Raw genomic sequence first — 10359 nt, 5'->3', positions numbered from 1 at the left:
ATATTATTAATAATAATAATATTTTTTGCACTAATTAGTTTAGTTTAGTTATTAATATGTATGTCTCGAATGATTGGAAAATGGTTTGCCTTTATAATTGAATAATGAATAAATTTGCATCGAAGTTCTTGTCACTCTCCTTTAGTAAGTTAATGCACCAACGCAAATCATAAAATGCAGCCAATTTCATAAATGCTTTTTAAATTTAAATTTTTTATTTTTTCGTTTCAAACTTGTGCGTGTTTAAGTTGCTTATTGAGTTTATATATGGTTTTTTATTACATTCTATATAATAGAAAATGTTATATTACAATTAATATTAAAAAATTTTGTCAATCAGCGAAATTTTGTTCGTCATCTTTGTTTTTACTTATTTACTATTTATTTTACATTAGTACATATACTAATTGTAAATGTTTTTAATATCTATAATTATTTATAATCATTTTTAAATTTTCCATTTTTATTAAGCAGGTTCAAATAAATTTGTTATTTTTTTTCTTTCGATAGTTTTAGTTAAGTTTGTGCTGCCTACAAATTTATTTTGTATTAAGCCTATTTTAAATTGCTTCAGTAACAGTTATTCTTCCATGATTTTTTCCATTTTTGTACACACTTCTAATAATAATCCTTGGTTGTCTTTTGTTAAGTTTCACAAGCACAAATCCGATTTTTCGGTGCTGCTCACTCAATCATAAAAATATTGCTTAGCATTAAACAAATATTTTTTTAATGTTGATTATTTAGACTTTTATTTCGAGAAAACGTCCATTATTTGCCGTTGGTTTGAATTGTACATATTTAGGCTGTAAAGAGACCAACAAAATTCATTTATTTTATATTCTTGTACATAATTTAAATTAAGAACCTCAAACAAATTTTTTTATTATTAAAGCTCTCAGGAAAAAGCTCCTGTATTGCTTTTCGAAAATTCTAGCAAGAAACTAACTATAAATAGACTAATTTAGTTATGTCTTGCTAAATAATTTGACAAAAATAATCAGACAATTGGTTACAAAGCACATATTAACAGAATTCAAAACGAAAGATCCCAAATTTCTCACTTGTTGACAACCATTTCCACGTTTCATATTATCGCCATTTTGTCATTTTTGTTAGTTAAGGTAAAATATACATACATATGCATAATATAATAATAACTTATGCATAATATTTAAAGTATTTTTTCACCTTCCCTTCACTTACTAACATTTAAGAAATATATGTGTACAAAGCATACATTCTTGTACTTGACATTAATCTGAAGGAAACCAATCGAGCAGAATTTTTTGGCTGGGGTCGCTGAAGCTACTGCAATTTGAAACATTTATTTGATGGTCAATTAGAAATTTGCCTGCCGTTTGCAATTCGTTTTTCACATTTCGTTTTTCCGCAGCAATAAAAAAAGAAAAGCAACCAGTAAATAAAATACATAGATGATGAGATATCGAGTTGGGCAGAAAGAGGCAGCCAAGATTGGTGGGTGGCAGGCGGGTTTGGCGGATAGAAGAAGAAATATGTGTACAACAATGTTGCCACCGAGGACGATGATGATGATGGAATTTTCACAAACACACGTACTCACACACACACACACACACAAGCACTGACTGAAGTTGAGAGCGAGAGCCTCGTGCCGTTATTTTTTGCAAAAAAGCACAAGAAGAAATAAGAATATCAATTTCCTCCAGTTGGAAAGCGCACCGCACACACACAATGCCAAAAATTTTCAATTCCACGCACACACACACACACTCTCACACGCACACGCACACGCATACGCACGCATTTTGAAGACCCAGTCAATAGCTAGATATTGTGTATGCAATGAATATATGTGTACATACACAAATATGTATAAAGATAACCATATTTAATATATATATTTATTGTATATTAATGTCGTTTCTGATTAATTTGTTAAATATGTTCGATTTACCTGCTAGTGGGTCATATCTGCCTTCGAGCATCCTGCTGTGCGCTTAAATGTTGCCATGTCGTATGTGTATGCTAATGTATTAGTATTAGTATTGTGGTGCTCAATAAATGCACATACATATGGTCACACTGGCTCCTACACAGACACACAAACTGACACATACTCATACACGCACGCACACAAAGACTGTCTCAATCGCGCGCGCACCGTTAGCGACAGACAAGACACTCACACTCACACACACTCGCATACGCATACGCATACGCAAAATGGCACATACAAATGGAAAAGCACGCACACTCACATGCCAATGCCAAACACACTGTCACAGAGTCTAAGTCACAGGCACAGGCAGGACCGAGACGCGAGACTCCGCTGAACTCTGCTTAGCTCTGTGCAGGAAAAGGCAGCTAACAGCACAACCCGAAACCGGAACACCAACTGAAAACGCTGACAGCTCGCAATTGGCAGCCAGGCGACGCTGGAAGTAACTGCAGGAATGAACCCGAACTGGCAGCTTTAGCTCGCACACGAACATCTCTTGTAGAAGACCGATTGGATGCCACGCTATGGCTCGGATGCTAAATGCCTGAGCGTGACTGGAAAGTTACGGAAGAGTTCAGTCTGCTCATGTCTGGAACCAACATGCGACTGCTACAGAGAGAGAGAAAGAGAGCGTGCCTTTACTGCTCTTATGTTGGCTTAGGCGGCAGCCCAAAGCTTTCTCTGCTACTTTTCATTTTCGCTTCACTATGTTATGCGTGATTTTCGGGAAGCTGCGTGAGAGAGCTTCATTGAACTTTGCTTGAGGTAGTTACATGTACATATGTACCTACATATACATACGTACTTTTGGATTTGAGTAGCTCTTATGCGAACATATTTCGAGCTTAAAGCTTCGGTGTGGCTCACTCAATTCATAATGAGTTGATTTTTGAATGCAAATCCTTTTGAAAACTGTATGAAAAGAATCTACGAGTACAAGTGTAATAAGTTTTGACAATTGTTTTAAGCATATCAGTTAAAAATTTGAAGCCCTTTTAAAAATCTTGTTTAATAATAATAATATAATAATAATAATAAATACAATACTTTTATTTAAAACAAATGTATTAAAATATCTTACAATAAAAGTATACTATATTGAAAATAGGAAAAGGAATTTCAAAAGGTCGAGCCATTTTTTTAATTATTTACAAGTCAGCTCTTACTTGACCCAAATGATTAGAGTCCTTCAATGCAATTAAATCTAGAATAAAATATTTCAAAATGAACGCATGTTTACATACACAGACACCTCCTCTAATACATACATACCTTCATTCTCTCGCACATACACACACAAACACACACACACACAGGGACAAAAACATTGGAAGCAACTCGCGGCGTAGGCTCGGAGCCAAAAATGATTTATGACCACCAAAAAAATTAATTTAAAGTAAATTCGCATGAATGAAAAATGGCTTTTACAAACAAAAAACTACAGGGCGCCTACACAGAGCGCGAGAGAGTAAATACGAACTAACTGCTTAGGAGAGAGAGAAATAAAAAGAGTGGGATAGGGAACGCGTTTAGTTCAGTTCTTTGTATATCCCAGTTAATTTTTCCTCTCTTAAAGCCACTTGTAGGTTGTTGGGCTTCTCTTAAAATAAGCTTTAAGCTCTCATTCTCTCTATTTCTCTCACAGATGCTGTGACTTCCATTGTGTTTATCCTGTTTACACTTCCAGTGGCTGTCAAACTTTTCTCGCGCACACGAAGGACATAGGAGTCTGCTCCAGCGCCAGCATTAGCTCCAGCTTGAGTTGGTATTTTCTCCTTCCTTCAGTGTTCGGCTTTTCCCGAAAAGGTTGGTATCCATGAATGAAGCCTGATAATGGCAGTTCGCGCAGTATTTGCGCCTGACGCACCGTTCCGTACACACGGCTGAAGTAACTCAAAGGACGCCAGATGCCACAAAATGTTCTGGGATCTTGCAAAAATGCTTGCATTTTTGGTATTCCTGCCCTGTCTCCTTGGTAGTGCTTGCAAGTACACAAACGTACAAAAACATACAACTTTTTCAGCATTCTTACTTTGTGGTGTTTCTTTTTTATTGTCTTTGCTTATTTGCCTTTGTTTGTCATGCCCTTTTGCTTATTTGTGTGCGGTCGAAGAAGGTTAATAACTTTGCTACGGAGTTGACAGGAACTATGAAGCTTATTTGCTCAAAGTTTTTAGACCCCGTACTTAAAAAAAGTACACGGATCTATTGGGTTTGTTTTACCGAATATGTGCGTAACAGGTAGAAGGAGGCGTGGCAGACCCTATAAAGTATATATATTCTTGATCAGCATCAATAGTCGAGTCGATATAGCAATGTCCGTCTGTCTGTCTGTCCGTCTGTCTGTCTGTCTGTCTGTCTGTCTGTCTGTCTGTATGAACACCTAGATCTCGGAGACTATAAGAGCTAGAGACACCAAACTTGGTATGTAGGTTCCTCTATACTGCAGGCAGATCAAGTTTGTTTCAAAAATCAGCCACGCCCCCTTAACCGCCTGCAAATCGACATTGAAAATTTCATATCCAAATTATAAGAGCATTTTGAAAGCCAGAAATTCCAGATTTTGCACAGATGAAGATATAATTGTCCTAAATTTTTGCTGAAAATTTCATTCTGATCGCACAGTAAATAGCGAAGATATTCAAATAATAAATTTTGCTGTTAAATTCGTTGATGGCGCGTTGGCAGTAATTAAAACTTGAATATCTTGATAAAACAAAAAATTTATATTAACATATTATATAACAAATTGGCGTCCATTCAGACGTGAGCTTCGGTGGCGCAGTGTACTGAGTCGCGGAGTCGGACAGTGCTCGTGGGTTCGAGTCCTGCCGTGGGCGAAAGATTTTAATTTATTTATGTTCGAATTCAATTTCATTTTATATTAAAACAAACTCAGTGCTTATTTAAAATGTAATATTAACATTCAATGTTAAAATATAAATTATTTCTTTTACTTTTAATTGAGCACTAAAACAAGCAATATGGCCATTTAGGAGGACAAAGACATAGTGAGAGTGGCTCAACACTTTGAGCCTTTGTCTTTGAAAATTTTTGTAATTTTGTCGGGTCTGATTCCCGGCGGGAACAACTTTTTTTCCAGCTGAATTTAAGCTTTTTTTTTTTAATTTTTACAATTTATTGAAATTGTTATTTATGAATGTTATACTGACATTTAATATCGAATACATGTTTAAAAATTTCATTTAAATAATTTTACATTGGTATTTATATAAACGTTAAGTTAAAATTCTATGTTAATTTCATGTTTATTATAAATTTACTGTGTAAATTTATGTTTTTAGTAAATTTGTCTTTTTTTGGTTTTCAATTATTTTACTATTTGATTTAACATTTAGCATGTTTAACATGCAGTTTTAATTTATTCTCTGTTAAGGTTTCACTTATGCTTAACATAGCCAAATATGCATAAACGCATGTTTATATATATGAATGCTTAGCTAGAAACTTCTTTTGTTTTGGCGCGTGCCAACATATGTATGTATGTGTGCACTTAACAGATCTTTGAATTGCACATATGGATGTCCTGCTCTTCCTAATGATTAATGCATATGTATGTCTATTTGACTTTAAACTGACTCTTTTTCAACTCTTTTGTGCGCGCTGTATACAAGTGATTTTGAAATTTGATTTTGTTGTGCTACCAAGTGTTCCATTTTAAGATAATTATCACACTAAGCGTTCCTATGACAGATTTTTTAATATAAAAGTCCGATCTGGTATCTTTCGTACCAATATTGATTTCTCTCTATCTCTTATATTTTCTAAGATCGACGCGTTCATACATACGGACGGACGGACAGGGCTTAACGTTCACAGAAAAAAATATTTCTTTTATATGCCACTATTGACTAACGTTGTTTAGAAACAACAAGCGCCCAAGTCGAGGGGAGTGGCAACTTAAAATTTTAAAATATTTCCTCGTATCTGTGTACCTTATGTTTTCTATCTGATGACACGCGGTATTAGTTTTTCAATTTCACTATGTATTGTAAGCTCCCATTTTATAACAATTGTCATGTTAAGGGATAATAAAATATTTATAGGACAGTTTTCAAATTTTTAAAAATTTTAATATTATCCTTTGTGTTCATTATTTTTTCATATTTTATTATAATAAATCGCACTGTTCTGCATTATGAATACTAAAAAAACTAACCAATTACATAATTTGACTAATGGCAATACCCGTTGCAAATACACACATCAAACAACCAACAAAGCAGATACAACTCACAGAAGCACTCACACATACGGTCAGTTTGCAATGCACATACAATACTTATTATATACCCTTCATAGCACATAGATATATAAGTGGCGTTCGGCCTGCCGGCAGTTTTACTGTACATAGTCAACTGTACTCAGTATTTGGCATCTAATTATATACAAAGAGCAGAAGAGACACCCTGGACAGGAGGTTGGTTTACTGAAAAATCACTTGAAAATCGACCTACCACAGGCTCCCTAATACAACCCCAAACAACGACCGAAACAACGTCTAAGCATATGCAATAGATTTTGCAAACTGCAAAGACAATAGGCCTACATAGATGTGGCGCTTGCAACTAGGCTTAAGACTTTCTTCGAGTGAACAAAGCAAGAGGCAAGACAAAAACAAATATAATGAAACATTTTTGACAAGATGCACGCACGACAACGCACACACATTTATATGAATGTGGCTGCAACAATGTGGGTGCATTCGTGTGCACGTTTGTGTGTGTGTGTGTGTTTCAGTTTACTTTACTCATTTGCAATGTTTTTGGTAAAATGTAAAATTGAATTATTTAAAATTTAATAGAAAATCTTTGACTTGTACTCCACCATATATATGTGTATAATATATACAAATTTACATATACATATATTGTATTTACATGCATATGCTATATACAAAAAGGTGAAGTAGATTGTTATACTCTTTCTTGATATGCTCTAAAATAGTCATGCGGCTTGGAAAAGTTGCATTCATTTACAAATAATTGTAGATAAATATATAATATAAATTGTATTATAATTTTCATTCAAATATTCACATTTAATCGAAATAAGAGTCAAATTTAATTGACAAAACAAATAAATATTTTTAATCAGGGAACAGTACCGAAACCGTCTAATAAAATTAACTCTAATAGGCAAAATCGAAATAGTCATTCAATCAAGTTGATATTTATTTTGTAAGTAGATATAGGTTAAATAGCTTAAGTTTTAAATTTCATAATTTTCCGTTGGTTGGAACGACCGTCAGATGCAAAATACTGAAGACCGTAGACGGTTTTGTCGGTTTTGCTTGCATCACAAGGAAATAATGCACGCAACCTTTAGTAACTTTGAGAACTTTTGCTATTTATTACTTCTAAAGTTTTTTTTGAGATAGTGATCTCTAATATAATTATAATAATATGCCATTTACTTAAATTTAAATAATTTTATAAAATATATCAATTTGTAAGCAATTTTAAATGAACAATTGCTTAAGTTGACCGTTACTATGTAATGTGTGGAAAATCCTTATTTACAGGTATTTTTTTAAGTTAGATGTTAAGTTTAAGTTTTTTAAGTTAAAATATATGTATTTTTGTAAAGGTTGTCTCAAAAAAAAGATTCACTTCTACCAAAATATTAAATATATGCATATTTTCCCTTTTTACCAAATTGAAAAATGATTTGCATTATCATATCTTTATCTGATATCAGATGAACAGCTCGTTTCCAGTGATTGATACCCGATCAAGTCATGCCATTTCCTTGAAGGAAACAAGTCCTGCTACTATTTTTGTAAGGAACTCTGCATGCTTTAGCTGCTCTCCGATCACATACGCTGAAACGGAATCTTTCTATACAAGAACCCACCTGTTTAATATGTTTGATTTAGTGGAATTCATGTTCACAAAATTATAGAAAAAACCACTCATCGTATAGTAGAATAGCTTACTTTATCTTTGCTATCTTCGTCCTTGGATTCTAACTGCCCATAAGGTCGTCCATCAAAGGGACTCCTTCAAATGTGATTATTGTTTTCCTCATTTATTTGCAGGCAACTGATTTCTATATATAGCTTTAGCATCCTGCCAAATTGCAGTGGTTTAGCTCTTTCCCTATTGGAATTGGCTCTGAGGAGTGGTGCTATTCCAAAATATATAGATGCCAGACTACCGCACTTGTTATCTTCCCACAATACCGAATTAACGATAACTTCATGAATCTTCGGACAGAGTTGGGCGGGAAGTAGACTGGATTTGGGGACTAGTTGGACTTTAAAATGGCTTGAAGCATGCAGTTGTTGATGAGGATAGTTCTACCATATCGATGGGTATAGAACCAACACTTCAGGTGAAACTGTGGCCTGAGTGTCTTGGGAAGCATTGAATGAAAGGCTTAAATCTTGAAGAAATGCATCGGAATTATCATTTTCAAAAACTTTCAAATTTTCTAATGGTTTTGGAATAGTATGGGTTTCTAGATCAAATGTTGTCGACAACATAATCGGAGTCCCATCACTTTTATCACTGCTAAACATCGCTTCTACCAAAACTATCAACTCAAAAAAATGTTCATTTAAATTACTTACAAATTAATATATTTTATAAATAATAGACACTTAAATTTAAGAAAATTGCATATTTATAGTTATATTAGTAATTACCAAATGAAAAAGAACTTTAGAAGCAAGAAATGACAAAACTTATCGTTAAAAGTCGCATACGATATTCGCTTGTGATGAAAGCGAACGGCCATATTTTTTTCCGCTCAAACCGACAAGACCTTCTACAGATGGTCTTCACTTTTTAGCTTTTTAAGAATACTTCTAGTTGTATTTTTGTGTTTATTTTTCTACAAATCATAAGAGAATAATATTACCTACTAGCAGTCTAATTCACAAATCGATAGACGTAGTCAATATATATTTTTTTTGGCGATTGAAATTGCAATTCATTTGGTCATAATTATATTTGTTATTTTCCACAATTTTTGTGTTTAACAAAATTCTGTAAAATCATATATTTTTGAAGCTTCAGAAAATCAATTCTTAATATATAATAATTATATTTGAAAAGAAATATTTATTATTTTTCCATTTATATTTTAAAAAAGGATGACCGTCTACAGACAGTCTAACCCGTTAGATGGTTAACCGTTGATATCTAGTCCCGAACAGGTATTTATTTGTTGATGTATATATATATTTTTGATTTACATTAAAAAATTATATGAATTGATGCTATATAATAAAATACATACATGAAGAATGTATAGTACATAATTGTTAATATATTTTTGTTTCTTAGCATTTTGTTATTCTAATATTTGTCAAGCATATTAAAACTTCGTTGCATTAAGTTAAATATTGTTCCTTATCTTGTGTATATTAAAATATATTTTATGCTTCACTTCAAAGGCTCACACACACTTCGCCAGCACATACACATACTGGGTGACTGGGATATCAACATCTTGAGTTGGCCAGCAGAGTTGATGAAGGAATCGTCTCGAATCCATTTTGCTTCCAAAGGCCATATTATCATTTCACTAAAAGCATTCCATTTTTTGACCCTGTACTTAAAAAAAAGTACAGGGGTCTGTTGGGTTTGTTTTAACGAATATGTGCGTAACAGGCAGAAGGAGGCGTGGCAGTCCGTCTGTCTGTCCGTCTGTATGAGCGCCTAGATCTCAGAGACTATAAGAGATGGAGACACCAAACTTGGTATGTAGGTTTCTCTATACTGCAAGCAGATCAAGTTTGTTTTAAAATTCGGCCACGTCCCCATTATCGCCAACAAATCGAAAAAAAAAAATTTCTTATCCAAATTTTAAGAACAATTTAAAAGCTAGTGACACCAAATTTGGTATGTAGATTCCTCTATCAGACAGGTCAAGTTTGTTTCTTTTTTGAATCGGACCACTACATCATAAAGCGCCCATGGGAACAATCGGTCGAAAATCATGTTTTAGTATGAAAATCTTTTATGCTTTATGAGACATTGTAACCAATAAGATAGAATATGCATTTAAGTTAACTAAATATATTTTAATTTTTTCCATTGTTAGTTTTTGCTATAGTAAGTACGGGGTCTCCGACAGTCGAGTATGCTCGACTGTAGCACCGTCCGACTAGTTATTCATAGCTTTGTCGTAAAAACCTTAAAGGATAAGCGAATGGTTTAAGTTGCCCAAATCAGCAATTTCAGAAAGGATTTATATAATTGTTTAATAGATGTCTAGTTGAAAAAACAACACAACCACGTTGTTGTTTTTTTATTCATGCTAACAAATGTTGCATGTGAATCAATCATTTGGATAATTATTTTTTTACTGAATATCCCCAATGAGATGCAGTGATGCAGTCAAAC

At 33.6% G+C, this 10359-nt stretch overlaps 1 long non-coding RNA gene across 1 annotated transcript; it reads right to left on the bottom strand.

Annotated features, from left to right (window-relative positions):
• Positions 1-501: 501 nt before the first annotated feature.
• Positions 502-2377, bottom strand: LOC117782701. Its single transcript, XR_004617318.1, has 2 exons — positions 1940-2377; positions 502-806 (listed from the first exon to the last, which is right to left on the bottom strand). It is a non-coding gene; the product is annotated as an uncharacterized LOC117782701 (long non-coding RNA).
• Positions 2378-10359: the final 7982 nt, after the last annotated feature.

Source organism: Drosophila innubila (assembly GCF_004354385.1).
Source record: "Drosophila innubila isolate TH190305 chromosome 2L unlocalized genomic scaffold, UK_Dinn_1.0 5_B_2L, whole genome shotgun sequence".
Classification (NCBI taxonomy): domain Eukaryota; kingdom Metazoa; phylum Arthropoda; class Insecta; order Diptera; family Drosophilidae; genus Drosophila; species Drosophila innubila.
This window is presented reverse-complemented; position numbering and strand designations above follow the sequence as displayed.